We start from the raw sequence: 12624 nt of genomic DNA, 5'->3' as shown, positions 1-12624 counted from the left end.
GAAATGTTGTGAAACCTTTTTCTCCTCAAATTTCTTTGACTCTGAGATTCCTCTGGGGTCTCAGCTAAGCCCTTCATGTGGCAGCCTTTCTCTTCTGCCCTCAGACCTGCTGAGATCCTCTGCTCAGCAGCGTGTCTGACACCTACTGCCACCAGGCACAACCACTTCCTCTGTGACCTGGCAACACCCAGAGGGGCCACGCCGGCTTGGAGCCCTCTGGCAACTCAGTCTGGAATCAGCAAACCCACAGCTTCTTTCTCTGAATTGGGCAACCAGATCATGCTTTTTAATATTTATCAATAGCAAAACACCACTGAAAAGGAAATGAGAAAGATCCTCTGGGCTAATCACTATCTGTGATTTTGCAAAATGGCTAAACCGAGTGTAAAATATCTCACAATAACATGCCCTATTGTCCTGAGGACTTAGCTCTCCTGAGATACAGTTACCATGCGAGAGTGAGAAATAGATTTTCCTTCCCTTTCCAAAAGATTTAAAATAAAATGCTTTCCTTGGCCACTAACATCAGTTTCATGTTAAGATGCTTCTTTGTTTAAAGTAGTATTTTTTTTCAAAAGCAAAACAACTCTAAGAGATTTTTCTAAATGAGGGCTCAAACCTAAGTATATTTTATGCTTTATGCAAAGCGCATACATCTGAAATTAATTGTGAGTGACAGGGAAAAAATAGTTTTTAAAAATAGCTTCCTTTCTAGTGATTTCCATCCCAGTGGTTTATTTGAAAATGAATTTCCATCCATGACATCTTCATTTGTCTTCTAATTTTCATGCAATTCGAAAGGGTTAGATTCCTTACCCACGGGATCATCCTGACCAAATCTCCAAGGGTCAGCTAAGGCATGCTGATTTTACAGGCAAATTTATATCTTGTCATTTCAGGAAGTGTTTCTTGCACTACCGTCTTTTCAAAAATATCTTATTTGTATAGTACATGGACATAGTATATTCCTCTCCTGAGACCTAACCCATGTAATACTTTAAATGGGGTAAGTTATCTGATTCTATAAGTGTGACCTTTCCCATTTTTAAAGGAGATGTTTAGATGAATCCCCTAGAAAGAAGACTTCTGGCTTCCTCTACATTTTCCAACGTTTCTAAACATTTTTTGACATATGAGGTAGAGACCAATTAGTGCTAAGAAGTAGGCAGTAAGCAAGCAGCACTCAGAAAGTACAAGGAATAAAATGCATACAAACGTGTATAAGACTCACTTTTAGAAGCTAACCTATTCTTCTAAAATATTGTAATACTGACACCATATTACCAAGATGCAGCTTCTTTCTAAAAGTTGTTAAAATAAATATAAACCCTCTTCTTTGTACTATGCATTTTTGAAACAAGAACTTATTATAGGTAAATAAATAAACAAAAGCTCTATCAACTGCCACTCCCAGAATCTAGCAGGAATTATTTGGTTTAGCAGTATAGGGGACTTACTTTTGACAGGTGAGCATTTCTAAGAAGAAATGTATTTAACTGGTTTTCATTGAACAAATTGCAAAATAGGGCTAATAGCTTGTTCATTATAAGAATATCCTTATTACTCAGGTAGGTGTATTAGTCAGGGTAGACAGAGTTATATTCCAGTAACAAACAGTCCCGCTTTGAATCTGGGTACCTATCAAGGCAGCAAGCAGTCTTCACATGATCCCTTAGAGCAGCACCTCCATATCAACCACAGGCGTCTATAATCCCCATGACAGAAGAAAGGCTTTGAGATCCAAGCAGTTGCAATTAAATACTTCCACCCAGAAAATAGGAATCCTATTTTATTTTTCAAAGCAATGCAACTTTGTTAACTTCAAGGACACAGGGAAGCACAAGTCTCCCTTGGGGTCAGGAGAAGCACAGGTCTCCCATGGGGTCAGGAAATTAATTGGTCAACTGTTGAAAATGTCTGCCTTAGTTTATAAATGAGGATGGTCGTATCATCTTACACTGTCAGGTTTTTCAAAATCTTTTGCTTAAAATCTTTCAACAACTTCCCAGAGCCCTGAAGATAAAATACAGACTCTTTAGCTGGGCCTTTCGGCTATAACCGAAGTTAACCAGTCACCCAGCACCTGCCTCTCTCACAAGTGATCTCTTTCTCTGTCTGCCATGTCCCATCAGACTCCCTGTAGGAACAAGGAACTCATTGTTCTGTTTCCTGCTTGTTTCTTCTACCTTTGCCAGCCAGCTTCATCTGGTGGGATCGCCCTTCCCTAACCAGCCTCATATCCATCTCCTTTAGTAATTCTTCTTTTAAAATGCCACCTGCCTCCTTCAGGCCCCAGACCTGAGGATTAGATTATTGCTGTGGCTGCTCTTCTGAGCTTCATTAGCAAATTTTAACACCATTCTTACTGTTTACCTATCTCTCCTCCCTGCTAATGATAAAAAACACTAGAGAACAAGAACCAAATCTCACTTCTCTTGATACCACCCCAAGAGTATCTAACCCAGAGTGGGGGCCCAATGTATACTTACTTGTTCAATGAATGAATAAATAAATGAATGCCTTACTCTCCTTGACTGCTCATATTCTTCAGGAAGTATGTTTTATTTCTTTTTTACAGCCTATAGGACCTACAATGGGGATTTCATAGAGTAGTATGCAAAAATTGGTAAAATTAATTGAATTTACCTCATTCTATCACTCAGCAATAGATTTCTGCTATTACAGTTAGCCTTTATATACTAGATATGTTTAAGAAGAGGGAATCGGCCATAAGCCACATCTGGAACTCATTTTCACAGATTTATTAGACTTTACATTTATACAGAGTATTCACTGCCAAAGCCTCTGGTGTCATATCCTAACCCAAATATTTAAGAAACATTGTCTGCAAAACAAGGCAACCCGTGTGCTTTGGAAACCCTTTCTTAAATAACATACCATTTAATTTAACCTGGGATCTATTAAAGCCTTAAAATTGTAGCGATTCATTGGACTGTATGTCAAGAAAACGACATTTTGAAAGGGTAGCATGTTTCTTCACTTATATGCAAATTATTCACATGTGCTTTGGATGGAAAAAAATGGATATTTTGAGAATATACTTAGCCCTTAAAGAATGTGATTGATCCATGAGGACATCATTCCAGAAAACAAAAACAAGGAGACAGAAATTCTTCTTGAGTGCTAGAAGCAACTTTTCAAGACATCCAGTATAGTCCTAGGAAAAGTTTAAATTTTATTATTTTTTTTATTTTTTATTTTTTTAATATGGAATTTGTTGTCAAATTGGTTTCCATACAACACCCAGTGATAAATTTTAAATTCAAAGTTTAAATTTTAGCTTTCCTACTCAAAAAGCCTTGAAAGTATATTTTAACAATGTATTCAGTATTGTGGGAATATGTTCAAGAGCTCTCAGCTATAGTTGATCTTTGACATTATAGGTGAACTTTGAGAGTGACTTCATGAAATGTTTCCACCCCAGAACAATCCGCGTCATTCACACTCATATCTATAGCTCAGGTTCAAGAGGGTCACTGGAGGTACTTTGAAGTTAATAGCATGAAATCTCTCCAGAACAAACATTTAATTTTTTTCTACTAATTTCCTTAAACAACATTCATATAATAAATGAAATCATCTCTTTTAAACAACATTGTAATGGATCACACCTATCGATGGATCTAAAATTACTGAAGATCATAACATGGCTCATTTGAACTAAGAATTATATTATTTTGAATTTTACATTTTATTTTAAACATATAATAATAAGTAGAAAAATAGTTACATATATTCAGACTGTTTTTTCTTCAATGAACACCTTTATTTTTTTATTTTTCATTTTTTTATTAAAAATTTTTTTTAATGTTTATTCATTTTTGAGAGATAGAGGGAGACAGAGCATGAGCAGACAGGGGGAGAAAGAGAGACACAGGACCCAAAGCAGGCTCCAGACTCTGAGCTGTCAGCACAGAGCCCAACGTGAGTCTTGAACCCACAAACTGTGAGATTGTGACCTGAGCTGAAGCTGGACACTTAATTGACTGAGCCAGCCAGGCTCCCCAAACACCTTTCTTTAAAAGATATTAAACCATTAGTCTCATAAGATGAAAGGTGGATAAGTACCATGAGTTTACATGTATTATTGGTGCATAACTCATTTAAAATGAAGTATCTGAAATTAAGCAGACCTCATGCCCCCAGACGACAGAGCCATGATTTTATTTGAATATCAGTCGTTTTGGCTCATGGTCTCTTTTCCTCCACTGCCATCAGTCAAGGCTGAACTAGTTTAAAAAAAAAAAAAAAGCCTATCTTGTAGTTCTGAGATTCACAACCTTCCCACTCCATTCACTGATTTCCCCACCTATTTAGTGTAGCTTAGATCTATGTAAAATCCAAGCATACCACTGTGAGATTAGGAGCAGTCCACATGCTGTATCCATGATGTCTTGCACATAGGATGAACCCAGTGAATATTAGTGATCTTGAATTCCCCTAAACTCAGTCATCACCATAACCTGACTTCTGCAGCAGTGAGATGAGGACTTCTCTAACTCTTACACTAAAACTTTTCATGCCAGAAGAAACTGAACATGTGCGCCTGGTGTCCGGGGGAGTAGCCTGGAATTATGGTGTCAAATATAATTTTTTTTAACGCCTCCATTTTTATCTTAAAAATCTATGTGTTCTGATCCTTTACTTTTCTCAATTTTTTTTTCAACATAAAAATGTGTTCTTTTTCTTCCACTTGTTGGCTTTGATTCCCCTTCTACTATTCTGTCATCTACATGCTGCTGCTTGAGAAGCATGGTCTAGGAGCATAGAAAATACTTTCCTCCCCCAGCACATTTATACCCAAATGAGGAAATAAATAGTTTGCTTTCTACCTGATATGTGTATGGCTCACTGTCTTCGCGTTTTCACTCAAAAGTCACTTCAGTGTAGCATTTTTTTAACCAACAGATTGAGAGCTGCAGTCTCCATGCCTAACTCCTACCCTTGTAGACGTCTCTGCTATATTTTTCTCTAACAAACTTATCTCTTGCTAAAATACCTAATAATTTACTTGCTTATTTTATTTTATTATTTTTTCAGGTTATTTATTTTTGAGAGAGACAGAGACAGTGTGAGCAGGGGAGGGGCAGAGAGAGAGGTAGAGAGAGAATCCCAAGCAGGCTCCACACCTCTAGCACAGAGCCCGACATGGGCTTGAACTCATGAAACCGTGAGATCATGACCTGAGCTGAAACCAAGAGTCCGAGCCAACTGAGCCACCCAGGTGCCCCTAGTTATTTATTTTAATGTTCATACTTCTCCAACTGGAATATGAACTCCATAAGAAAAGACATTTGGTCTGTTGTGTTTCCTGTTAGATCCCTCAACCTAGAACAGCACTTAGTATATAGTAGATGCTCAGTTAAGATTTGTAGGAAAAATGGATCCATTTCTTCTGTTGTAAATCTGCAAGCATTCATTGTTTAGTTGTATTCCTAATATTTGTGGTTTTTGCACAACCAAGTATGTACATCATTTTATAAGGAGGTGGAGTGTTAATGACAGATCACCCTGTCACTAGTCCTTTCCAACAGGAAGACCTGAAGGAAGGTACTTCTAGGTTCTTTCCTTCCCTGGTTTCTCATTTTATCTAGTGTGTACATTGCCTTGTAAGTTTATACTTTCCTTCCTTTAGCTGATTTCATTTGCAAATATAGCAGTGCTGATCTGTGTTTAGCATTGTGTGGCTTTGATGTTTATTTTCCTTATTCTCACATTGCTATTTTAGCTCATTCTTTAATTCAATTAAATGCTTTGTTCTCTCAGGATGTCTCTGACTAAAAAGAAGGGTACACAGGACATAACCTACTGACAAAAATTATTTCTAAAGTATATTCTACAAACTTTCATTGTATTCCAAACATTTGACAAAGTGAGAAAGGCTCCCCCAATCTTTAGCTCTCTTCAACGTCTGTGTGGCTTTTAGACATATTGTCAGTTGTCAAAGATGGCAGTGCTGGCTTGTGAAGGTTCTCAGTCCCACAGTGCTGACATGACCAGGAAAGAACACTCACCATGTGGGACAGTTGCCACAATTATCTAACAATGTAGGGGGTGAGGAAAGTTAACCTGAATTGCAAACTGGTGTAAAATCAGACCATGCAGTATTTTCGGTTGTTATTACAACATTGCTTAGAATATTCTAAAGGATTGTCATGATGAGAGTGTAAATCATAGTCATACATTTTATTTTACTATAGTGCTTATCATAAGACGAGAGTGCGCAAAAATCCTCACAGTTTATGTTCACTCTTGGGGAACCTTTAGCTGTAGTGAACAAGGAACATTAAATCAAAGACTCGGCTGCTTACAAAAAGTTCATTTATTTCAGCCTCCATTCTTACTCATCTTATTATTTGACACAGTTTTACATAAAGGATTCCTAGAGATAGTGGTTCTGCACGGAATTTCATTAAGGTTTCAGCTATTGGAACGCAATCTTTCCATCATTTAAAAACTATAAATGGCAGCCGTTTTATATGTTTGACTCCTTGATTGTTTGCCTGCTTTTCTCCTCCCTCCTTCCCTTCCTTTATTCATGCCCTGCCTAGTTACAAAAAAGGACTTCAAGTATCTTAGCAAAAAGTACAAAGGCAATAAAGTCTTCTCTTTTTATTTAGATTTTGAAAAAGAAAATTGGATGAAAAGAAAGTGAATATTCCAATAATACACGTCATTGTGTTTCCTCTGAAGGAGCCCAGAAATCTATCTCATAGCTACAGAGTGGCCAAACTCAGCAGTAAAACAGGACAAATGTTAGATGAGAAGAACACAACATCCATTTCTTGGGGAAGACAAAGTTTTCCTTGTATCAGACCCTGCAGTGTATTTTCTCATGGCACACTATTTGGATAAAGAATCAGTGTTGTAATAGTCTTTAGCAAGACTTAATAACAAAGCAGAATCCCCAAGTCATGGCCATGGCCACATGCAAGTCACTTAAACCTCTCTCTACCTCCCATCTCCCTGCTCTGGTATTTAGAAACCAAAAATGTCTTTCTTAGAGGATTGTTTTGCTGGTTAAACAAGAAGCACTTAGCATGGTGGACACCTAGAGTAAAGTAAATACTTAGAGAATGAGAGACAATTTGAATAAAATGTCAGAATCAGAACTTTAGGATGCAGGTTAGAAACTCGATCGCACTTCTGCCAAGGTGCTCAAGAGGTGCACTGTGTCAGGTGTGGAGGCCTCTCCTAGTGTAATGTGACATTCACCGCCCCTCAAGAGGACTCACCATAGTCAGAAAATGGAGAAAAAGTACTGATATTCTCTAAAAAGCTTATTTCTAAGAAAAAAATTGTCTAGGATAGGGTTCATAAATTCTGGAAACCAACAAGAAAGTACATAAAACATTGGAATCAGTTCAGAAACATTATGGAAACCTGAGCTATGTATTTATTCACCTGAAATAAGACCCTTCCACCTCCTCTGGCAAATACCTTGCAGGGACCAGGTTTTCACAGAGCACAGAAGGTCGGTCGGTCACATTCTAATGAAGCACTTGCTCATCCCAGCACTAGCTGGAAACAAGGTCAGGGTGCTTCATCTTTTTTCATGAGTCGTGGGGATTCTGAGATATCCTCATTTGCCTTGGAATATTCTCACTACAGTTTAGAGAAAGTGGTGGAAGAGGCCAGGATGAATTAGCATATCCACCTGAGCATCTGAAAACGTCACCAGTGCCAGGGACTTCTTGGCTTCAGCCCTCTAGGGACTGAAATGGAAAGGGTTCAGAGGGTCAAAACTCTTAAGGCTTTGTAACAAGTTAGGGGTGAGAAGTATGAGCTCGAAGACCTTAAGAAGAGTCAGACTTGTCCAGGGACCAGTGTTTCCTTTTGCTCTTTTCCCTATACTTTTCCACAAATAAATTTACCTTTGCCCTGTGTGTTTCATCCTCTTCCCCTCCCCCATTCCCTCAGAAGTTTAGAATGGAAACACATTCATTTGGATACTTATCTACCCTTTGTTTTTCTTATCTTTACTGAGTCATTCTAAATTACTCTGCTGAAGTCAGAAACAGGATCCTAAAATCTTTGTAGTCAGGCGTAACATAATTGACCTCTTGGAAAAGTGAGACCTGTTTCTGACTGCGATGCCTACAGTTATTTTATGGTTCACTGTCCTGTCACCATTTCAGTTGTATTTCATTGTGTTTTTCCCTCAGTGGAGACTCAGCATAGTTGCCATCTAAGGAAAACTGCCCATTCAGCAACTTAGAAATCATAGACTTCTCTTCCGAATGCTAATTTATTCACGCTCCTTTATATTTTATAAATAGTATTCCCCAAATTCAGCCATCTTTCGTGGTGGGCATTTCTGAAAGTATAGTGATTAAAAGCGTGGAGTCTGGAATTAAGTAGTCTGGGTGCATGTCCTGGCCCTGGCACTCACCACCTATGTGACCCTGGGCAGGTCAACCTCAGTCTCAAATGTCCTTCTCTATTAAGTCAGAATTACGGGGTCTTTCCTAGGCCCTATTTTTTAATGTGGCTGCGAAGATTTAAGAAGGGGATGCACTTAGAACAGTGCCTGGCATGTTCTGAGTCACTGACAAGTTAGCCATTGTTCTCAGAAAGAAGTTGAGTCAAACCCGAAACAGTGATACAATATAAGCAGTGTGGACTTCTGTCTTATTAATTGTCATTTACTAGCTCTATGACTTCGGATCTTAGACTCGGTTTTCTCATCTCCAAAATGGGGACAATGATAGCTGTTCTGCAAGTTGATTGTGGAAATGTAATGAGATGGTTCCTACAAAGAACTCACTGGTCCAGGTGCCTAGCAGTTAGGAAGCGTAGGTAGGGAATGTCAGCTCTCCTCTGCTACGCCTCCTTATGGTTGTCTCTGAGGGCTAGAGCTAATGCATATAACACTCAGCATTGTGCCAGATATGTGGCTAGTGCTCAAGAAACTGTAGCTGTTATTATTTTCCTTACTTTGCTCCATTTGTTACAACTCAGTAAGTAACATAGCACTCCATGAGGGTCTGCTAGAGGGAAGGTTTAATTATTTTAAAATCTTTGGTTCCTCCAGGTTTCACTTTTCGCTTTGTAATGCTAACCTTGACTTTTATTTTTTAAACAATAGTTTCTATACTCGTTTCTGAAATATTAAGTATGGCTTATTTTGCTCTGTTAACCTTTCTTAGTAACATAAGAATATTTTAAATTTCTATTTGAAAAATCTCACCGAGCATTCATTTAAATGTTGCTCAAATGTTATACAATATGAAAAAAAAAGTACATGTTCTTTCCGAAATTAGGCCTAACGAACTCCCTGTATTCAGAGCCAGGATGTGAGAATGGAGACAGTTGAGAAGTGTTTTCTGTTATAAATCTTACTTCTGCTTTTGAATTTTATGAAACACCTATTAAATCACTTAGCACCTAGATTATGAGGAGAAGGGTCCCTGTTCACTCTTTTAAAGTGGAAAATGGAAAATTACTCCCAGGTGATTAGGGAAAATGAACCCAGAGGTATGCACTTTTGGCACGGAGACCTATCTATGAGACAATAATGTTTCTCTTAGGAGCTGGTAGAAAGTTGAGAGAGGATGCTTTATTTCTCACCTCCTAAAATGTCTTTCCCAGTTTTCTATGGTGAGAGAAAATGAGACACAGTAATACCTAACAGTTGGTGAAAGTTACATATATAATGTGTGTGTATATACTTACATATATATGTAACTGTTTGTACACACACACACACACACACACTCACAGAGAGAGAGAGAGAGAGAGAGAGAGAGAGAGAGAGAGGAAATTTTATTAGTTAGACATGATAGAATAATATTTACCAGAAAGTCTTCATTAAATGATACCTTTCTATTTAAAAAAAACTATTTTTGTATATATATACACATATATTTCAAAAATTCACAAAAATTAAACTACATAACCTTGATGAAGCAATATTTATTGGAAAAAAAATTGGAAAAGTTGCTTTTGAAAAACAGCCCTGCAAAAGACATCAAGTTGAGAGAATTTCTTTGAAAGTATTTACATTCTTTGAAGAATAAAAAGGTAGTATGTTATTTAAAATTTTCTGAAGAGTATGAAAAGAAGCAACTTTACAGTTCACTATATGAACTAAACCTAAGTGTAATAAGAAATCTCTCAATCCATCCTACTGTTGCTAATGACTTATAATTAATTAATTAATTACCATTACTACTTACTAATAAAGAGACAAAATTCTAGGTACAATATAGGTAAATTGAACCCTACATTTTGTTAAACAAATAATGCTCATGTCAAATAAGGTTGATTCTGTAAGTGCACACCTGGTTCATTGTGAAGGAATCTGCTCACAGAATCCATCGTATTAATAGGTGAAAAGGAAGAGCAGTAGGCTTATAATGACACATGTCAGAATGGCATTTGATTAGAATTTAATATCCATTTATTGTTAAAAACAGCACAGAAGTGAAATAACAGCAGAATAGCTGAAAAGAGTTGTGTTAAATGTATTGTATTAAAATCAGCCTACCTATAAGCGCTATTATGCAATATTAAAATATTTTTATGTAACACTGTTTGGGAAGTTCTAATTAGTACAATTATTTGAAACATAGAATATAAAATAAAAAGTGACTTTATAACTATCTGGGTATTTATAGGGAAGAGCCAAAGTAATTAGTTGAAATATTATTAAATAACGTTGAGATTCAATAAGGTGGCCAAGTACAAAATATAAGCAAATATGCGTTAATGTTTCTGTAAAAGAAGAGTAAGTTAGAAATTGTAATGGGAAATATCTTTTAAATAGCATACGATTCCAGTCACAAAACATATTGTACTTAGGAATGAAAATAATAAGAAATCAGAAAGATTTTTTAATGAAGAAAACAATTTTAAGTAAAGAAAACTTAAAGGCATCATAACCATGTCTCATACTAATTAAGGATTTAAGTGCCTTGCACATTGCATATTAAATTATCTGTTAATTTTATACAGTCCTATCAAGGAGCTAGTGTTATTTTTCCAATTTTACAAATGTGGTAGCTAGGATTCAGGGAAATTAAAGCTCCTTGCCCCAAATGACAGAGCTAGCAAAAGCTGAAGCTAGGATTGAATCTATGCAGACTATTTCTGAACTTCATTCTTACTATGCCACTGGAAGACCTATTTAAGAAGCTTAAAAGGCTAGTTCTGGCTGATTACACAATTTATTCAGTTACACTCAATACCAATGAGATGTATTCCTGATTTTGATGAAATGTTGCAAAAGTTCATCTAGGGCACCTGGATGGCTCAATCAGTTAAGTGCCCAAAACTCAATTTTAGCTCAGGTCATGATCTAATGGTTCCTGAGTTTGAGCCCTGCATTGGGCTCTGTGTGGACAGTGCGGAGCCTGCTTGGGATTCTCTCTCTCTCTCTCTCTCTCTCTCTCTCTCTCTCTCTCTCTCCCTCTCCCTCTCCCTCTCCCTCTCCCTCTCTCCTCCCCCCCCCACTTTTCATCCCCACCCCACCCCACCCCTGTGCTTGCTCACACTCTCTGTCTCAAAATAAATAAACTTAAAAAAAAAAAGTAAGAAAGTTCATCTAAAGGAACATATACATGAGAGTGCCAAGAAGAACTTGAAAAGAAGCACAATGGTTGGAGGGTGGAGAGATGAAGTCACCACTGCAGAAATTATAACATGTTATAAAACTATGAGAATTAGGACAGTGGTTCAGGTGAAGAACTAGATTAAAATCAATTGAAAAGACTATAGACTCCTAATTAGACTTCATGTGTGTATGTGTCTGTACATGCATAGGTATACATATATACCTACTGTATGATTAAAATAGCATTTGAGCATTTTATTCAATGAGAAAAGGCATAGTTATTCAATAAGTAATAGCTAATAATTTTGGAAAATAATATAAACAGATTTTTTCCTTACATTTTCCATAAATAAATAAATATTATATTATATTATATTATATCATATTATATATATGTATATGTGTATATATATATATATATATATATTAGGTAAGGTTTTAATGAAAATAAAATGAAATAAAGTAAAATAAAATGTGCACTGTTGTGGGAAGTAAATTGGTACAGCCAGAATTAAAAACAGTATGAAGGTTCCTCAAAAAATAAAAAATAGAAATACCATATGACCCAGTGATTCCACTTTTGGGTATTTACCCAAAGAAAACAAAAACACTAATTTGAAAAGATATTTGCATCTCTATGTTTATTAAAGCATTGTTTACAATAGCTAAAATATAGAAGCAGCCCAAGCATCCATCAATGGATGAGTGGATAAAGAAGGTGTGATATATATACGTAAATAAGGATTACTCAGGCATTAAAAAAAAAAAAATGAAATTTTGCCATTTGGAACACCGTGGATAAACCTAGAGGGTATTAAGCTAAGTGAAATAAGTCAGAAAAAAGACAAATACCATATGATTTTACTTATATGTAGAATCCAATAAAACAAAACAGAAATAGACTCATAAATACAGAGAACAAACTGGTAGTTGCCAGAAGGTAGAGGGGGGTGGGGGAATGGGCAAAATAAGCAAAGGGTCTAAATAGGTAGAAACTTCAAGTTATAAAATAAATAAGTCATGGTAATGAAAAGTACAGCATAGGGAAT

At 36.6% G+C, this 12624-nt stretch overlaps 1 protein-coding gene across 3 annotated transcripts in view; it reads left to right on the top strand.

Moving 5' to 3' along the window:
• PDE4D (phosphodiesterase 4D) overlaps positions 1-12624 on the top strand; it is a 1415237-nt gene that overhangs the window by 879944 nt on the left and 522669 nt on the right. The window lies entirely within an intron of this gene.

This window comes from Prionailurus viverrinus, chromosome A1 (genome assembly GCF_022837055.1).
Source record: "Prionailurus viverrinus isolate Anna chromosome A1, UM_Priviv_1.0, whole genome shotgun sequence".
In the NCBI taxonomy this organism is placed as follows: domain Eukaryota; kingdom Metazoa; phylum Chordata; class Mammalia; order Carnivora; family Felidae; genus Prionailurus; species Prionailurus viverrinus.
This window is presented reverse-complemented; position numbering and strand designations above follow the sequence as displayed.